The sequence below is a fragment of the Cyprinus carpio genome, chromosome A1, assembly GCF_018340385.1.
Source record: "Cyprinus carpio isolate SPL01 chromosome A1, ASM1834038v1, whole genome shotgun sequence".
Classification (NCBI taxonomy): domain Eukaryota; kingdom Metazoa; phylum Chordata; class Actinopteri; order Cypriniformes; family Cyprinidae; genus Cyprinus; species Cyprinus carpio.
The window spans coordinates 8,738,407-8,759,493 of NC_056572.1; positions in this window are offsets into that span (position 1 = coordinate 8,738,407).

The following is a 21,087-nucleotide window of genomic DNA, read 5'->3' on the forward strand; positions in this document are numbered from 1 at the left end:
TGAGGCCAGAATATTAACGCAATCTGCTTAATTGTTTTAATGGTTTTCTATGGGAAAACATTTAACGTGAAACTTTGCACATTGTGTTTACATTCTGGGTTCATATGCTTGCCTGTACAAAATATACATAATCAACAAGGTGTATACTGAATTTCACCTTTTAATATCTGCGTTTTACTACATTACTATTTAATGCAATCTGCGTAAAAATAACTGGCGGTCAGTGGAGCAGAGCTTCGTTTTGCTCTCCAGGTGGGAGTTCCTATGCGTATGTGACGTCATGTGAAAACTATCAATTGAACTTCTGTCCTGTTTTTTTTTTTATTAAATCTGGCTTCTGAGCCTTAGCCTACATTGTCGACATAAAGAATTTCAAATGGCCTATTTGTTGAAACACTCGCTTCTTACTCTGACATGTAGCCTATGGATGTTATGTTCTGTAAACTATTTAAATCTTTCTATTGGATGATATACAGTAGCCTATACATAGTCCATCTCTTCTCTATTGTGTTTACCCATTAACCCTGATATACTTATATCAGTCACATCAGTAGACGTTTTTCTTACAATGGCTGTATGTTTTTTTCTGAACGCAATTTGCGAGGTTAAGAAATACATCATGCTACAACCTCTATCATCACACCGGTGCTGATACAGAGTGACAGGACACTAAGCTGCTTTATGGCAATGTATGAGCTTGTAAACTGTATCGTCCATCATGTGAAATGAGCAGAAAGTGCTGTGAGGAACAACAAAGCCAGGGCATAGTCAACATTAGCTCATTAGTTTATCCACTGGGTTGCAGACAACGCATAGCTTATATTTCCACAAAATTTCACTAAAACACACATTTTCTTTTTTCATGTGTGTTAAGGAAAGGTTTAGGTTTAGTTTTCATACAGAAACCCATAAAAGATATAAATGTGGTAATTAAGCAGGACCAAGGTCTTATAATGGTGGATCAGTCCAAGGTAGATAGGGAGATTTATTCAGGGGCACTGACATTCAGTCTATATTGTGCTGATAACAGTGAAGACCCTGGAAACTGCACACAGCAGCAGATGATGAATGGAGCATCTGACCATAATCACTTATCGTTTCAGCCTCTTCTTCTCCTCCTCCCCTGTGACAGGAGTACCATCTCCGTTTTGCCTCTTCCTCCCTAAATATTCACTGTCTCTTCAAGATCTCATCTTGGCAGCAATGAATCTCAAAACAAGCATTTTGAACTGTAATGTTTAGTTGTATGAATTCATTCATATCACGGAGTTGAAAACGATAATAGATACTGTATTGAAGGAATGTTATGCATGCACTGGATCACTGTTTGTAAGGAAATAACATTATGTGTAGTGGACATTAAGTGTACTCATATATATATATATATACTATATATATATATATAAATATATATATATATATATATATATATATATATATATATATATATATATATATATATATATATTGCAATTACAATGGTTTGATATGTCTGTACAGAATAATTACAAATGTTTATTATTCTGTGGTCTCTTCTTAGAAATCCAACCCAAGGAAAATGGAAGTATCCCAGTAACATTTAGGCCATCTTATGACCATTTAATGCATAGAATAAACACATCTAAGAAGCATCTAGAAAAGATACTAGACCTATAGCACAGATTATTAGAATGTCGAGTGGGTATGAATGATGCAAATGCAACAAATTTTGACATTTGTTTATTAAGTGTATGGGGTTAAATTGTGAGAAAGCCCACCATACTGTTAAGGCACACTCTCGTGATCAGGAGGGCAGAACCGCTCCCTGCAGAGGGTGAATAAATCCATTTTTAATGACAGTTGCTTGTAACTAATAATCTTCACCGCAGCAGGTATTCGACATAGCATATGGGTTGAGGAAAAATCGGACGATCGCTTGAGGCACTGGGTGGGTTTTAGTAAAGCAGTAAAGCAGGATACAGTCTCTGAGTACTAGTAATCGTGTCACACAGCAGCAGGCTGCTCATGAGGTCAATGGAAAACATGCTCCCCCTTCAATGATAAGCATTCTTTTCATTTTGCTGTATTGCACCCCCCTAAGGACAGCCCAGAGTGAATCACACACAAAAAGCAATAATCAAGGATATAATTGCTAACGGATGCAAGTTTTCTAAATTGGCTTTGTCAACCAACTAAATGCACTTTGCAGTCTGATTACATCCACAGTTGCTGCATATAGTTGCTTATATCAGAAATACTATTTGAGCAGGTTAAACCTAATCTGTGATGGCTGGCAAATGTTCGGCCATCTATTCTGTACGTATCCGCCTTGTGGTTTGGTCTTGAAGAATGTTTGTTCTATCTCAAAGGGATTTTCACACTCCACCAGACACAAAATCTCTATAGATTCTCATTGAAATTGGAACCTGGAGGCTGGTGCTCTTCATTTACCATCAACCCCCCCTTTGCTAAATTCCCCCATATACTTTCCCTCATACTTTGAGGAATAGGAATCTCTTCCAGATGAAATGAAGGAACGACTTGACACAGTTCGCTTTAATGGGGTGACAAAATGAATCACGACTCCTCCAAGTATCCATCACGACCAAAAAGGTGACCACAAATGATCTGTGAACCACTATATATTGATTACCCCTGTACTACAAGTGTCGGATTTAATGTTCAAAAGGGCGCCTTGGACAGCTGCAGCCTTAACTCTTCTTTGATAGATTTTAATGGTGAAATATTGATTTCTGTCTGGTCAAGGTCTACTGGTAGGGGCCAAAGTCATTTGTTGGGCAGAGCTGGACACCCGGTTTGCGAGTCACAATCAATCATGTTGGCACAGTGCGCCAAAAAAGGGAGGAAAGGGAAGAAAAAAGGTCTGTGGAAACGCGCGGACCAAAATACGATTCCCTCCCGTGCTAGTCTCACGGCGGCGCTCCTTTATATTCGGGGAAACAAAAGGAAATATGAGCGCAGTGTCAGTTTATTGAGTAGAGAGGCTCGGGCAAATTGCACATGACGTTGGGTAGGTGGATGGCCCGCGACTTAAAATGAAGGTGTGGGGAGAGAAAAGGAGCGACTATGTTTTATTTAAACATCCTTCGGGAGACTACAGGCTCAGGTAATCTGTTGTGTTACAACTCAGTGCCCCGTTCCCCTCCATCCGCCGCGATAACAGCGAGCGCCTAATAGGAACCCATCAATCACAATAAGCTTCCAATTTCGCCCGGTGTCTCTACACTCTCAGCCAATGTTTAACGTGCTCTAATAACGGTGATAACATACTTCTATAGCCGCAGATAGCGACCCGAGCTCAGCCGAGAGGTCATTTACCTCGCGCAGATTAAACAGCGGTGAAGTCAGCATCTCTTTTAACTGGAGGATGTATCTGTAGCCTAATATACGAGGAGAAAAGTGACAAGATTCCGAGAAGAGCGAGGCAAAAGCTCAAAAGTGCTGTATAAAAACATACGAGTAGCCTTGAGAGAGGGCATAGATACACTGATGGAAGCGGGAGATCTGATTGTGATTATGTTGCTTATGCTTACCTAATGATTTTTGCTCCACTGGTTTGCTCGATTTCACTGTCTGAGGAAAGGCAGTCTATTAGAGTGTCAAGGTAACTGGAATCGTCTGTAGCCCCTCTCTCTCACCCATCTATACCGTACACGACGAGCCTGCGATGAGAAAGACCTACTAGAAGAGATAAATGCATAGTGGCTGCAGTAGTGGTGCGGTAATGAACATGCCACATTTGCAAGCCCGCGCCGTCAAAGCGCGCTAATTACGGTCTTTATCTATAAGGCCTTCTTCCGACATGTCACCGCCCCCCCCCCCCCCCGTCCCCGCCCCCCCCCCCCCCCCCCCCCCCCCCCCTAAAGCAAATGTGTGAGAATGAAATTCATTTTGCAACAGATTGTAGGCCTACTTTTGTGTTGAACAATATCAGTCATGTGCCGTGTTCCGAGGGTCAGGACTTTACACGGCAAAATTAAAAGGTAATTAAGGCCCCTTTTTGGGGTTTCATTTAGATTGTCAAGCTGTTTTAGGCAACAACCGAATTACACATTTCCTTAAATTGTTTTGAGTCCTTGTAAGTAAATGTTTTCAGGTGGTTGTCCAAAGCTTTTCGTCACTGTGGCAATCTGAGGAACCTCAAATGGTGCCTCAAGTATATTTTAATTTTTACAAAGAAAGTAAGCTTTCTGGAATTATAGTCACCACTCGCAAGCACGTGTTCTAAATTAACTCTTTAGACTAAAACGAGATTTGGCTTCTTACTAAATTTTCTCTAAATCCCCAGGAGGTGGCGCACAGTCACTTATTTACAAAAAGCCTTGCTGGACACCTTCATTTTTTTCTTTCCTGTGCTTGTGCGGATTTCACCCGTAGAGCTTTTGAGGAAGGTGACACGCAAATAGCATCATGCTGCATTTAACAGACACTCGTACAGGCATGAGTGCGTTTCTAAAAGACTTGTAAAAATCGCTTTTCTACTTTTTAAATATTTTCTTAATATAGCCTATTTTAGTACAGTCCGTCCAATATTCTCAATTGAGACAAAAGAATCCTTTGTTAAATTAATCGATTAACACAAACAAATAAAATGAATCAATAGATAGCCTATTAAATTAAAATTAAAATATGGTGTTGACTATAAATGATAAATTGTAGAATGTTAAGAACTGTTGTAATATATTGCATTTATGAATGGATTTTTAACACCAAATCGGAAAGATAATAAAATATTTTAAATACAGTTTTATTTGCAAAGCGTTGGAAGTTCAAACTCAGTTTTAAAATACGCTGAAATTAAGTGTGCATTCAATTTGTTTATGAGTTACAGTAATAATATATGAATAACATATACATGGCGAAATACTGGATTATTAATACAGGTAATATAAGCTATTATATCGCTATTGTATAACTTTTTCTTTGTATGATTCATTAAATTATATATATATATATATATATATATATATATATATATATATATATATATATATATATATATATATATATATATATATATAATTATATTGAAAGTATTTGTTACCTATATACTGTAATATCTCTTGAAAAAGTGGCAGATGTATTTCTTCAAGCAGGCTGTCATATTTTCTTAGACAAGGCTTTTAAAATATATAATATATTTAAAAATATTTTGTGGCTTCCATATGGAAAAAAATAGCGTTTCTTTATTCCGCTAAAGGCTATTTTTAAGATGTTAAAGGGGGTTTTAACAAACCTCTGTTTACTCAATTTCGGCCACGTTAAGGTCTAATTATTTTTCAGATAGACTGATCAAACAGAAGAGTTATTTTTTGTGTGTGTGGTCTTGCCTCACGCAGACACTGCCCTCTTCGGTGAATTTTACATGTCCTTGCTTTATTTTTATTTACGCTTGAGCATATTTGGATTTTTTGTTCTATAATGGAACAGTGTTATTGTGCATGGATTGGTGAGCTTGAGACGCGCATTTGTGTTTTTCTGTTATTTTTCCCCCCAAAACTAAGCTGTAACTTTAAGTTAACTTATTTATTTCACAGCATGTTTATGCTGCTCTATATTGCATAGCAAAAAAAAAAAAAAAAAAAAACCTTGTTATAGCTAGGCTTCCTAATTTCCCATTAATTTTTCTACGTAAGTTTCCACATCTGTAAATATATTACAAATTATTTTAATAATCTTTAGTGTTTCATGAGAATAAATGCTATCCCAAGATTTAAACGATTTTTCTTGTCTCCTATATTGTTATATAAACTGCTGGGCATTTAGTTTCACACATTAGGAATGAATCTACTATAACATGAAACCACTGATGGCATATAAAAAGCATGCTCAAAATACCTCATTAACAAGCAGTATTCATAACTGAGCAAAGATGGACTTCCTATTGCTGTCCTGTTTCCATTGTGGATCTTACTAATGCCATGGACCTGTCAGTCAACGTTTTGATCATGAGTCATGTTGTCTTACAGAACAATACAAGAGTCATGTTAGGATCTCCCCCAACAGAGGTTTTCAGCTCTAGTTCTTTGGCAGTCTCATTACATATTACAATTAAGCTAGTGATTATGCATCATTAAAAAAAAAAAAAAAAAAACAGGTGAGAAAGAAAATACCAGCATGTAAACATTCATATGTTAAATCAGTTCTTAAATAAAATATATGACATTTAAAAAATATATATATTTTAATATTAAGAAAGTAAAACATAACTCTATAAAAATAAGTAGAATGTGAAACATTTATGTGAATTTCTTTATTAATTTTTTTTATTTATTTTGTCATTAAATATTGCTTCAGATTCCAAAGTAATTTTTTACATTTGATGTGTTCTTCTATGTGTTACTTAACATAAATCTTGATATCTGTGTTTTACAGCTAAATAGCATAAAGTTAAAAAAGTTCTGTCTGTTAAGCGGGTTCTACACATCAATGTGAGGACTTTGTTTGGCAGAACAATGCTTGCAGTCACACTTGAGAAAGCTGATCACTGTAGCATGGATGCACCGGGAGGCCCACAGCCTTCAGAATCACTGAGATATCACACAAACAGATGCTGCATAAATACAAGAACACACTACAAGAAAAAAACTCAGTGCTCACAAAACATTTAGATTTCAATATATGACATTATTTATTTATTTATTTTACAAAACAATAAATAAATAAATAAATAAAAATACATAATTAAATACATTTTAGAATATTGAACAATTGCTCTAGAATTCAAATGTTATATAATTGAAATAAATAAATAAATATAGTTTCATGTATACATTAACTGCAAAATACCACTCTTGAATAAAGCTTATGCTCTCCTTGTAGTTCACTGTCGAAAAAAAATCTTTTATGATTATTTTCTTAGACTTACAATTGTTTAGAGCCGCTGTCAACATTGCACTCGTAGACAAATAGTATATTTTATTTTCAGAAAATCCCCTAATCTTTTCTTCACACTCATGGTGGGATTCCATGTATTTTGTTGTATATTTTTGGTTACTATTGCAGAGCAGGACAGCTGTGACCAAACTCTATCATATGTGGACCACATCCATCCTAATGGGGTTAGGAAGATGGAAACGGACAGTAAAAAGACAATGGATGGATTCAGCGTTTAGTGCAAGCGAAGCATGTGGGATAGTCATTATAGTATGATTTGCAGTGTTGACATCCATATAACCTCTATGATGCTGCAGTCATGGAGGTCTAGTGAGAGAGTTAGATCAAAAACCCAGGTTCTGGATAGATAATGTGAACCACTCCAGAACCAGACCTCCTCAACGATCATTGAAGTCTTCACACCATGGGCCAAATGTAACCTTTTTGTATAGTTCACTTTCAGAGGTATTACTGTATCTGTTATTATCCAGAAATATAACTGTGTCCAGACATTCTGTTCTAGAATTTTCTCAGGCATTTATATTTATTCATTTATTCATCGTAAAGGTAATTATAATAATTACGCCAGGGGTTGTGTGCAAGGAAAGCACTAGGATGACTTCAATCAATATTAATACTTGCTTTTTAAAATTGTGTCTTTATTTCTGTAATATGTGCTGCTTTAATTTTAAGGTTTGTCATGAAATTAGACTTCAGAAGAGACATTGATTATGTCCAACCTGCTGCAGAAATTCAGTACAATCATCTGATTCGTCCTCTTGTGCACCACTAGAGTTGGATGCCCAATTTCACCCTGAATATCAAACTCTGAAAACATATGACAGACAAAAAGAATAGGCCTATATCATAATTTCTCAGAGAAAAAATTGTTGCTTTATAAATCAAGAGATTGTAGAGATTATAATCCATTAGGTAATTCTCACTATAAACTACTTGCTTACTAGCATGCCTATTGGCTTTTTATTAGTGCTTATAAAGCACATATTCTGCATGACCATATTCTACATCCCTAAACCTACCCAGTACCTAAACTTAACAACCACAGTACTACTAATATGTAGCAAATTAGGAGTTTATTGAGGCAAAAGTCGTAGTTAATGCTTTGTTAATAGTGAGAATTAAAATAAAGCGTGACTTAATCCTCTAGCTTTACTTTTTTATGATTAGGATAAAAATTAAAATTATTAAAAAAAAATTATTATAATTCTAATGGTAAAAGACTGTACAATGCTACAATAAAAACCTGTTAATTGGTTAATGGTAATTTTTCTTATATGGTGTAAAACTAAATGTATTGCTTTTTAAAGTCATCATATAATTGGCAGTGGAAAACCATAATCTGCCGTTTCCAGAATTCCTTGTGTGACAGCTCACGTTTTATGGCATTTCTTTTAAATATTTGTTTTTATCAGTAATAATTTTTGTTATCATTAGGGTTTTATGTTGCATCTGAGATTGTTAAATGAATGTTTATTGTATTATTATAGTGTTGTGTGTTACCACTGGGGTTTTGTAATGTGTGTTATGATACTATGTGCACCTTTTATTTACCTAATCTTGTGGAAAAGCTATACTATGATTCTTCATGTGTCTTTCTCTTTACCAACTGTGTTATGATGGTGGTTGTCAGTATATGTTAATGGTACAAAACAGATTTGAGTAAATTACATTTTTAAACTGTAATTTTTTTTTTTCTGTATTTTTACAGAATTATTCCGGCAACCACAGCTGCCATTTTTTCCTCCAGCGAGAACAAATTCCTATATATCCATTAAGATCTTGAACACTAGGGGCAATATGCAATAAGGGTCCAAGGGGTTGTGCAATATGGTATAATTAGCAGGGCCATCACCCTTTAGTATTAAGATGAATCAAAGGACATGATTTTCAATGGTTGATTATTAAATTATTATGCTGAATCCCCCCTGAATCCTGAATTTGAGGGTACATCAGGTTTTGTGGTTTCATCAGGCCAGATGTATTCACTATTGACTGTGGACGAGAGATTACATTAATGAGAGTGGGTTATTATCTGATGCTGGACGATGTTCTGTAAGAAGCTTGTGTTTCGTACCAATCAAGAAAACCAGTTTAAGAAAACATCCCTTTAAAGGGACTTATAAAAGTATATTGTATTTATTATATTCTAAATTTACTATGCTTTTTAAAAAATAAAAATTCCAGAAAGATTGGGGTTTTTATTGTTTTATAGTGTTTAAGTGCAGATAGACAGAATATGATGTGATCAGAAAAGTATAGAAAGGATTGTCAAATGCTGACTTTTATGTTATCTTACTACAGTGATTAGTTGTTGTTTGCACATTTAACAGATTTCAGATATGTGTTTTTTGACTCTTTCTTTGCAGGAAGCTTGATTATTTAGATGAAGCTCAGTGATGGAGTGTTTCCTTTAAAACGGCAGTAGGGCTGTTTTTCGTGTGATGTGGGTGGGTGGCTCACCTCATGTTAGGGTTAATACGAGGGTAGGAGGCATCACAAGGAGGTTATCTCCCATAAGCCACCGCCTACAGCTTTAGTCGTCACCATTTACAGCCATTTAACCCTTAACCTGCAACACAGGGTCAGCTGACAGCTCCTAGAGAGGCCACAAAATGGATTTATTCAGATGAATCTCTCCTTCCTGCTAGGAGCAATCACTGAACTGGTACCTTTGAATATGTGATTTGGTTTAATTCAGTTTAATTATATGGATTTTGCATGTGCATTTTGTTTAAAGTAAGTCAGGCTGATTTCGAAGCTTTGCTATTTGCAGTTTATTATACATGTGTTTCTAAACCATAAAGGAGATTGTTTAACTTGGATTCTGTGACTTTTGCAATTATATAATTTTTAATTTTTTTTCAATTTTTATTATTTTTCAACTTTTTGATGTATGATACAAAATAATGATAAATAATAATAAAATAATAATAATAATAATATTTAATAGGCACTCCCAGATTAATTATTCTTTTTAGTTGATTATCAATTAACAATAATGGTTGTTCAATAAAAACAATTGCTATTAGGGGAAAAGAGAAATATTATTTCAGTTTACATCTGATTTTTAAGCATTTTAAGTCGGATCACTCATATTAAATATTAATTCATGTTAATTATAATTTATTATATTAATTTTAATAATTTTACCATCCTGTGGTGTTGCAAGAAGAAGAAAAAAAATCTCACAAAACATTAATACTTTATATATTCATATTTAAATAATCAGTTGGCATTGATTTATATATTGCTTGTGAATTATGTTTTTATTTTTTATCTGGTTTTCCAGAAATGAGGAATTATGAAGTAAAATGAAACTAGATAAATATAGGCTAAATATTTTAAGACTGATACATTTTGGCTATGTTGCAAACAAGTCCATTTATAACCAGACTCTCTCTCTATATTTGTTTAGTAATGCCTGTCTTGACATGTGCATGCATCCTCTGTATTTGTGAAAGATGTTGGAGATTACAGTGGTACCATGTGTCTGAGTACCGTCTGGGTCCCTGTGACTTAAGTGTAGCATATAACTGACATTACTCTTAGAGAAGAGGTTAAAACTCCAGGCCGAATGCTAAATCGAGAGAGGCTTTGAAATCCACAGTCTTAGCATTCCACGATGCAGTATGTACAGGCTGACCTTAGACAATATATTGAGCGGATGTCAGGGCAGAAACCATGGGTGAGCACCCCTCCCTGAACGGCAAAGATTTTAAAGGTAGTCTTGACGTATTATATCAGGATGATTGATAATAATGCTCCTTATAGCTTCTCACAGCAAATGGTCCTGCGATACATGCAGAAACGCACTCATTTTGTGTCCTCAGTCTAATTTACAATCGAGTCTGATGTGAAGAAAATAAAAAATTGATAGCTAAGGAGTCAGATTTGTCTTACACAACACAATTATTTTATTTTGTATGGATTACCAGTCAAAAGTTAAGGGCAATTACAATTTTAGGTTTTTGGAAGAAGTCTCTTATGCTCACCAAATCTGCATTTATTTGATCAAAAATACAGAAAAAAAACTGTAATATTAAGAAATATAATTACATATCTAAATAACTGTTTTCTATTGTAATATGTTTTAAAATGTAATGTATTCTTGTGATGACAAATCACTTTTTTTAGCATCATTACTCCAGTCTCCAGTGTCACATGATCATTCAGAAATCATTCTAATATTCTGATTTGGTGCTAAAATATTAATAATGTTTCTTCTTGTTATCATTGTTGAAAACTATTTTTGCTCCTTAATTTTGTTATATATTTTGTAATACTATACAGTAAGTCTCTATCTATCTATCTATCTATCTATCTATCTATCTATCTATCTATCTATCTATCTATCTATCTATCTATCTATCTATCTATCTATCTATCTATCTATCTATCTATCTATCTATCTTACCCCAAACTTTTCAATATTAGCATATCACTTTCACAAAAACAATAAACAGCACAACTGTTTTCCGATCATCAAAACAGCATATTAGAATGATTTATAAGGGTCATGTGACACTGGAGACTCGTGTAATGATTCAGCTTTGTCATCAAAGGAATAAATACTTTTTAAAATATGTCAAAATAGAAAACAGTCATTTTAAATTGTAATTCTATTTCACAATACTATTGCTTTTAACATACTGTATGTTGATCAAATAAATTATCAAAAACATTAAGAAATCTGTTATTATTTCAAACTTTTGACTGTTAGTGTATGTTTACACAACTTATAGGATTTTGACATTGCACAATGAATTCATTTTATAAAGAGAATAATTATGTAAACCCTGCTTGACAGAGGGATAAAGGAGGAATCTTATCTGCTTTTCTGTCTCTCAGTGCAGACCGAACAGGGACCCTCGAATCCCCTAACGCTGAGGTCCTGATAGAAAGGTGAAGGGGGTGCAAATGGAATAGGCTGATTTTTATGTTGAATGAGAAGCGACCAGAATGCTACTGCTGAGAATGGAAACATGCACAAGCACACACACACATACGCACAAATCCCGTCTGTCTTTAGAAGAGACCTGCCACATAATTAAAAAGATAAACTCTGTGATCACTAGCCTAGATAAGGGTCCTGTGAGAGGGGTGGGTATATCACACACACACACACACACACACACACACACACACACACACACACACACACACACACACACACACACACACACACACACACACACACACACACACACACACACACACACACACACACACACACACACACACACACACATACATATGCTCACATTCAGCAGCAGTCAGTGTGTTTACTCAATTGTAATATAGCCGAAATGAAATATGCTGTCACAGATATATTAATTTCATTAAATATTCATGTAGGCATAATGACAAATGTTATTAGTCACTATTGACTATTAGAATAAACATGTTGTTTTATATTCATTCAGTACAATCGTAAATTAATTCCCTTGCCTCTGCGATGGGCAAAACATATTCTGCTCATAAAAATTATTTAAAGTAAGTCTGCTGACTAACTAAAAATTGGCTTCTAGGGAAGTTTAGGCATTCTAAAGTTTCCAAGACCAAGAAGTCTTATCTGTTTGCAGAAAGCAAATTGTTGTGATTGCAGCAGGTTATTAGTAGTTAGATATTTTTTGTTTGTCTGTTTACATTTTGTCAAGTTCACAGAAATATAACATATTAGAATGAGTAAAAACTCAATAACGAAGAAAGAAAGGTTGAGGGAAAAAACAATTATATCTTGTTTTTGACAAGCATTTGAAGTTATATGTATTATATAAAAGTTTATCAAGAAACATTTAAAAAGAGAATTAGCTTATATAGATCTTAGGTTTATATATATTTATATATATGTTTGTTATGTATGGACAATTTAGCTCAATTTTGATTATTCTATATTTAGAATATTATATTTTTCTATAATATTAATATAGTTATATATTCAAAATATAGAATAATCAAAAATGAACTAAAAATCATTATGGATATTTAATACTGTTGGTAACTCTGTGTGGGTATTTGTTTGCAAGTTAAGCTGAAAGCTAATGCTACTGGAGGAAAAACTGAAAAAAAAAAAAAAAGACCTACTGATGGATATGGCAATGAAAATGGAAATGAATGCCACAGATTTCAATAGCTTGATTGTGAGGTACATTATTTTTGTTCAGTCAGTGTAAGGAGACAATTTAATTATTTAAATCAATGAACATATTGGCTTAGAGCTATGATATATTTGTTGTCTTGCCTTTTTCCCAGTTATATACGGTAGGTGCATTTTTTTGCATCTGAACCTTGTTTATGCTCAGTGTGTTTTATTTAAACTTTACTATTATGCTTAAATGAAAAGCATAACATTCTACTCCAATTTAAATTAAAAGCTATAGCAAAAAAACAAAAAAAACAAAAACAAATGATGGTTGATGACTTATTTAATTGTTTAATTGCATAGTTTGTTTATAATATTTGATGTCTAGCATTTTTAAATAGCAAATAGTTGTAATGGTTTTCTTAAACATATATATATACATATATAATAATGCAACCCTCTATATGTAAGCAAAAGTAGAGGGCATGTGGACCCTTCTACACACTGATAAGGGCCTCATCTGGCCTGCCTCTCTGTACATGCTTTGTCTGTGGCTTTAACCCTGCTGTGAGGTGTCAGGGTTTATCAGCAGCTATGAGGCCCTCTCCACATCTCCTCACTGACTGACATGCACAAGAGCTTTTAATACTTCACCCTTATTAACACTAGCGCTAATAGTATTGATAACAGGGAAGAGAGGTAGTGTGCTCGAAATAAGGGCATCTGTCATTGTCTCTCTCTGCAGGCCACAGAATCTGTTTTGGTGCATTAATTCAATCAATTTATTGCAGTGAAAGTCACAGATATAATGGATTTGTGCAGTCTAACAGAAAATGACTTATACAATTAGGTGAAAGTCCGGGTCCGGCCTGCATATTAGCATAATGGGGAAAGGTTTTAATATGCCAAAATATAGGGTTAAATGCACACTCCAATGTATTATGTCCAGGTACAAGGTTAGTTGGATATTGAAAAACATTATTGATTTTAATCTCTTTGTTTTGTGCATTAACTTTTAAGTAATTGAACCCGTTTTACTTTCAGTTTTTTTTTTTTTTAACCAATACATATATACTCTCAAATGAGGTATTACAGGCCTACCAGTGCTGCATGTTGCTGAAATGATTTTGTATTACAGGTGTATCTAAATATATTGGAATTTAGTCGGATGATTCAAAAATAACTTCCTGAATGAATTCCTGAATAGTTTATTTATTTAGTATTTATTACTTTTGTTGGTCTTGGTGTAGAAAACATTTTCAAAGTCAACCTACACCTATAGTCTCAATACTAACAAAAAGTATCAAAAAGTCTCACGTTTCATAGTCATATTCCAAACTATTTTGAGGCTTCTCTATGAAAGTGCAAACTCAGCCATGAATATTGCATTTCTAATAATACCGTACACGCACAGTTGCACAAATACACATATATACACACTCACCCTGACACACTATGAAAGTTGAAAATCACAGAACCCAAAGCACTTTGCAGTTTTATTGCCCGATGCATAATATCTTATTTACGCAGCCGTTGAGGTGTGTCCTCCACAGTCCGTTGCTCTTCGACTGACAGGCTGCACCTCTTTGCTGTGGTAAATTCAAGACCAGGCAGCTGTCTCCTCTGTTAACCTCTCTTTTCTCTTTTCAAGACTTGCAAACACTTTCTACTCTAACAGTACATGAGAGAAGATAATCAGCATGTGAGATAATGCATATATAAACCTAAAGGGAAGAAAAATAAGAGAGATCAGGGCTAGTTGTCACAAAGCAAAATTGTCATAATTGTTATATATCTGTAACTGCAATGTTTTGAGTCAAAAATTCAATTACACAAATGTGTGCTCTCATTAGTAGTGGTTTTGTATGTAGGTTTCAAACATCTAGTTCAAAACTCTTTTAAATTAAAAAATAAATAAATAAAAATCTGGCAAACAAAAAACTCATATTTTAATAAAAGTTTTTGTTTAAAATATAAAATTAGTGAACACAAAATTATAGTGTCATGCATTTAGACAAGAGTGAACAATATAAAGACATTTTTATTGGGGCAAGTTGTCATGGGTTTTAAACGTTGTAAATATATTATTAAAATAATGTAATATTATAATAAATTATACATTTATTATCTATTAATACATGTATTAATAAATTAAATAAATACTATACATATATAGTCAACTACATAATGACATTTTTATAGGAGCAAGTTGTCTCCTGTTTTAAATGTTTTATTAATGTTTTTTATTGATGTAATAAAATAGTAATATATATATTAAAAAATCATTGAATATTGTTACTTTTTGTATTTTTGCTGTTTCATGAATTATTTTGTAATTAATAATTGTTATATTTCTTGCTGAAAAGCATATAATAGACTTTTTAATGGCAGTTTATATATATAGCCATGACTTTAACACAGACACCCTGAGAAATATTAATCAGAGTAGAATGTGTCACAACATGCCCCGGTCTCCCCTAAGCTTCAGGAATCAGACTGAATCACTCTAATGATATTTTGATGTGTCTAATAAGGCTTTTGGAATACATGCTCACACACACACACACACACACACACTTGCTGGCGTCTCATACATGACTCCTCTCTCTTGGAGCTGGCTTGCCGCTGCTGTTATCTGACCCCCCCTATCAGGAGTAATCCGGCTTAGCTAACTTAATGATGCCACTTGTGCTGTGCCGAATGCGATGGCGAACTCTATAAACTGCATCCATTAAAATGCAAATCCACCCTTGTCCAGAGTGCAGGGCCCTGACACAAAAGTGAGGGAGTCAAACCGTGCTCCCCCTTCTGTCACCGTGCCTCTTCCCACAAGGAACAAATACCCCAGTGATAACTGATGCTCTGATTATCATTCCTCTGCCATATTGCGGATGGAATGAACCCAGTGTGAAGGAGAGAAGGAAGAAAAGAAGCGAAAAAAATGCCCCCCGTTTCATTTTCAGAGATTTATAATTTTTTTGTTGTTGTCAGGAAATGAACAAATGGTTATCAATGTAACGAGGGAATCTTTCTTATCGGCTTGCCAGGTTTTTCATACTGATACTCTTTGCAGCGTATTTCACAGGAAATGAATTCTTTCCTGTGGGCGACTGTTCTTCTTTCTTTGTTTTTTTCTTTTTTTTTACCCCCTTCTTGCATCTTTTCAATTCGACCTGGCTTTAAAATCTGTACCTCTATAAGTGTTTTTTCCATAGTGGTATTAAAGCGCTAAGTCGGCTTATATAATATTATGTTCTAGACATTATGAACATCACAAAGCAATAGAGCAGTTCAATTCATACAGTTATTTTTTCAAGTAGCCTTGTAATTTTGAGTTGGCACCTGTGTACTTTCATTCGTGTTTATAGCGTCTGAGCTGTGTGTGAGTGGACTTGTGTGGTGATTTAAACTTTCTGTGTCATTGTGTGTTCATTTGCACACTTAGGAAAATCCAATGAGGAAAAGATTATGAGGACACTGGGATTTGATGCCACACTTTTTGCTTTATTTCTGAAAATCAATTCCTAGGTCGCAAACCTTAAAGTCTAGGTTAGAAAAAAAAAGACACTGGTTAAATGCTTTTCACATTTCTTGCCCAGGAGAAAAAAATACAGTTCATTAAACACATGTTGACCTTCTGTGACAACATGCCCCACACAATATGAGGTTAGTTGTCACAATGGGAATCTGCCATTTAAATGGCATAGTTCCAGCTACGTTTAGGCAGTAATATGATTATGAAGCACAAAATCATTCATACAACAGCAAATTGTAAAATGTAACAAATAGTCTTCAAGATGAAGTTACAACATTTAGAACATTTCCCCAACCTGACTTTCTTTAAAAATTATTTTATTTAGTTGCTAAGCTATATATTATATAAAAAATATGGTATTATGTTGATTGGAGGATAAAAAGGATCCCAATTTACAGTTTTAGAGTATTTGAAATGAAAAGAGAAAACAAGCATTTATACAGTTTCATATTTGGGTGAAAACCTATTAGTTACTAAGAAATAACTAATGTGACAACTAGCCCCAGTATCCCATAAATGCAGGTGCTTTTTCCAGAAGCTGAGAGCGTTCTTTTCTTAATCGATAATGAAATATTGAAAATTCCTCAAGTTGATATCTTCATGTCTTAAGAACTAAGAAAGAGTGTCTAAATACTGTCGGTGTGAGCGAGTGAACAGAGGAGTGATTGATTGAGCAAATTAATTAGCAAAGTAAAACATATCACATCATCACATGTAGTAAGATTTATTGAGTTTAAAAACAGTAGCAAGTCCTTTCATTTATTAAAATTCTTATTCATTGTAAGTCGTATTGGTATTGAAATGTCATATACTGTATTGATATGGTAATGTTTTAATTTTGTCCATCAGAGAAAAAGGCAAGGTCGCATTCACACCATTACGTTTTGTTGCATAGGCGTCTGTAATAAAGGCCAGTGTAAGACACTGGACAAAAGGAGTGTTTGAATTTAAAAAAAGACATTGGACATGGAGCTGCTCAATATAACATGGCTTTTCTGGACCGAGCCGATAAGGCTACCCTGGGACCGAGTGTTGAGCATGGAAGATGTATCTGAGAGTAATCTTTCATTGTGCTAAAGCGTGGGGAAGCGAACTGCCAATGCTCTGATCGTCTACACCTTTCAAACTGTCACCGGTAGCCAGGGAAAGGGAGAGAGAGATGAGGAAATGATAGAGGAGGCATGAGAAAGTGATAGACAGATGGGGGAATGATAGAGGTTTGCAATCTGTCGTTCTCTGAGTCCAGAGAGCAGTGTCATGACAACTAGGATTTGGGTTTTGCTTTTTAAGTAAGATGATAAGTCAAGTGTTGTGTGCAGTCTGGAGATCAGGTCGTGGTAGTGGATTATATTCTTCAATTTATGGCAATACCTGGGAGTTTGAGCTCTGGGATCATGCAAACTTGCATATTTTGTAGAAGCAATACATATATTTCTGATATGGTATGTCAAATTAGTGTTTTTGAAATTCACATATACACAAACAGAGAAAACCTGTATTGCTAATTTATGCTATTAGTTATGCAATTCTTAGTTATGTAGTTATTTTTCATTTTTAATGCAGTTTTGGTTCAGTATGTATTTTCAATAATATCTTTTACTAAAATATTTTATACAGTACATTTTTAATTCAAAATAAGATGAACATTTTCATCTTTTACTGGTCAGAAGAAACGAATTGATTTGAAATTTCTTTAATTATATTATAAAGTCTTTGTTCTTTAATTAAGTTCTGGAATCAAAGAAGAAATCACAGTCTGTTTACAAACACTGAACCACAAATATCTAAGCTATTAAAGTTGGATCTAGTTAAAGTGGTCATCATTTCATAGCTTCCCATCATGTATTCAGATGATCTTGATGGCTGGATAACTGGTGGACAGTTTCCCAGAATGTCAGGATGTGCAAGTGCTCTTTGACATGTTGTTAGTTAAACAGAGGAATTATTTGACATTTGCACAGTTGTTATAATGAATTCTGTCTGAACACTTTCATGTTTAATGTTAATGTTTTTTTTTAATGTTTTTGTTTGTTTTAATATACAGTAATGCCATATACAGTATATAGTTTTGTCTATGAACAAAATAGATGAAAATGAATGTAATTATATTATTGCTATTACATATTTTGTTACATCAAATATTTTGAAGTCAGGCATCCAAATAATGTATTGATTTTTATTATCAAACTAATGTTGTTTTTAAATAAAAGTCAACAAGAAGCAGTTTTGCAACTACAGTGTTTACAGTTTACTACAGTATTCAAGCAAATTTTATAGTGAAACAGAATGTTTAATGAGAATTTTTTTTTAAGAAAGTTAATTGAGCCAAATTTATTTTCATGTTGACTTTAAACATGAAGTTACATATGACAATTGATAAATAGTTATGCAGTATTGAAATTCAGCTACTGTGAACAGTATAACATTGAGTACAGTTTATATGCAGTTAAAAGAAAAGATTTTCATCATGAGACAGCAAAAGCCCATCACACAATCCAAAAAATAGAGAGAGAGAGAAGAGTAATAATCTGTTTTTCTTATCTGCATGCCTCGATCTCTATCCTCCAGAGTCTGAATATTTGTCACCTTGTCAGTTTTGGAGGTTTGGCGTGTCAAGGCATGCCCAGCGGGTGCCGTGGTGACAAAGGGCAGATGGTTGCCAGGACAACCCTGCTTGTGCAGCCGATGCCAGGCTGGTGCCACGCCGTGACCTAATAAAGCCGGCGCCATGGCGGGTTACGACCTGAAAACAGAGCGCAAAGGCCAGACAGATTGGCCAAGCAGCAGTAGGGCACAATGGGGCACATACTCTACAGACTGACTCTTAATGGATTAATGCTTACTGGCTGTAGACCTCACCGTCTTTATCTACACTTTCTACACATGCTGTCCTTCAGCATGCTTCCTACTCAATCATGTGCCATAGTGTCATATTACTGTGATGTTTCCATCTGTAGCCATGTATGTTATACATAAAAATAGGATGCACTTGAAACTGATGTTGTCTCAAACATCTATTTGTATTGTATCAACTAATTAATAGTTTAATTTACATATTTGCATACAGTATCTCTAATTTGGTCAATATTCGCTCATATTCATTCAATATGAGTTTCCTTTCAGCAGCATAATGATCCGAGTGCTTGTGGTTTGGGATTAAAGAAATCTTTGGTATTACTAACATGTTTACATAGTAAATGCTTGGTAGACGTACTACTTGAAGTGCAGAAAATCCTGTCTTCACCTTTTTCTACCAGATTCAATTCAACTGCTAATGCTAATAATTCAGTGGCATATATGAAGCCTTATAAGAAAAGAAAAAAGAAGTAGGATAAATGCACAGTGAGAATAAGCAGGCAATGTTGCAGGACTCTAATTCTGTTGACTGGCTTGCATGTTGTTGTGCACACATAAGCCACTAGCAAGTGCTCTTTTACTGTATTTTATCTTACTTGTCCTATTCACAAATCTCAGTTGTGAAAGTTTGTTAAAATAGTGTTTTCTCTGAAGTGCCATGTTCTGTTTGGGAATTAAGTTACCCCAAAGCTCTGTAAATATAGGTTAACATTTATCAAGATGAAACTCTGTGATTTTTCCTAAACATACTGTATGAGAACTTATTATAAACAAAATTTCAAGTTGATAAAATATTGTAAAAGACCTCATAGAAAAATATAACATCACTCCTGTTTGGGGTCTCAGACCGAGTTAAATGCAATACATTAAATTTTCGAATTGGTTTACACTCCGTAGCAGTTAATCCATGCCTATTTATTTATTTCTTTACAATGTGAGGAACATAATATGGGAAAATAAGAGCTTAGTTTTAAATTATTATTATACACACACATCTATATTTATTTATTTGTTTGTTTGTTTGTTTTTTTATTTTATAATAATGTCTTCCAGGTGGGTTTTGATAAGAGATTAGGTTCAAATCAATCAGTCAATCAATCAATCAATCAATCAATCAATCAATTAATTTTATTTGAGTCAGTCTTATTACAAATACCAGTTAAATCGATTCAATACAATGGAGGGATGGAACTTTTTAAAAATGAGCTGTGCTGCTTTTAATGTGATATGTGATAGCACTTAGATTTTAAGTGAGGAGTTTTTTTTTTTTTTTTTTTTTTTGTCTATTGCCAAATATCTTCGGTAGAAAGGTGACAGACTATAGAGTGCAAAAACTTGTCCATAAAAAGGCTCTAATTTGGAAATCTGATGTATGCTGAAGCCGAAGTGGACCTAGGACATATTAAACATTCAGTATTTAATAAGAGTATTGTGCTGAATCTTCTTTCATTAGGTCAGATATTGACATTGGCAGAGTTCAGGTACGCTTCATTATGTGTAATATTCTGTGTCGTTAATTAAAGTAATTATGAGGCCGTGGAGGGCAAAGATAGCTGGGGAGATTAAAGGTATTATGTCATGATATTGCCATTACCGTAGTACATAATTTCCACTTTAATTTGAATTAATTGTAAATTAATTGTATGCAACAGTGATCTCAAAACATGTGGCTAATCTTTGCCCTCTGAAAAGGAGAAAGATAAAATGAGCCCTTTCC